An 858-nucleotide genomic window follows, 5' to 3' on the forward strand; every position below is an offset into this window, starting at 1 on the left:
CACTTCACTATGAAGTTCTGGTTAGCGCGTTGGATTTACGTTATGGTGAAGAACACATGAAGCAGATTTATCGGTCTCAACTTAGAAACAGAACGCAACGATCTGGTGAATCCATTCAGCAGCTGGCACAAGATATCGAACGGTTGACATTGCTGTCGTATCCAACATCAGACCCCGAGCACAGAGACGAAACTGCCCTGGATACGTTTATCAAAGCCCTTCGTGATTCGGAACTCAAGCAATCCCTTCTCTTGTCAGATAAACGAAAACTCAAGGATGCCGTTGCGCACAGTCTCACTTTTGAATCGGCAAAGCAAGCATCAAAAAGTGACGTACGTATACGCCAAGTACATGAAGAATGCTCTTGCCAGAAGGTGATTGTGAAACGCGAACCCCAACAGCATGGTGTACCCCAATGCTGGATTTGTGGCGAAAAAGGCCATCTACGTCGTGATTGTAAACACCGCCTAAAAGATAACTACTGCCGAAATTGCGCGACAAGATGGCGCAAAAGAAGAGAAGATGATCCCGTATCACGATCGGCCCCTTCTAACGAAGGGGCGGGAAAACTAATAAGAGCCAACTTTGTGGGGCAGAGGTTGGCTAATAGAATTGACGCCCCCAGTACCGTAATTAACGTTTCCAGACTACATCGAAATCGAAACGATTTATGGCTGAACGGAAAAGTTGATCAACGAGAATGCGTAATTACAGTCGACACCGGAGCAACAAAATCGATTTTAAGATCTGATTTGGTACCCAATCTGAAGAAAGAGACTTCTAACAAATACATCCTTCGAACAGCTACCGGAGGAACAGCACCAGTCTACGGAAAGATTCTCCGTACTGTTCAGCTAG

This window comes from Helobdella robusta (genome assembly GCF_000326865.2).
Source record: "Helobdella robusta unplaced genomic scaffold HELROscaffold_674, whole genome shotgun sequence".
NCBI lineage: Eukaryota > Metazoa > Annelida > Clitellata > Rhynchobdellida > Glossiphoniidae > Helobdella > Helobdella robusta.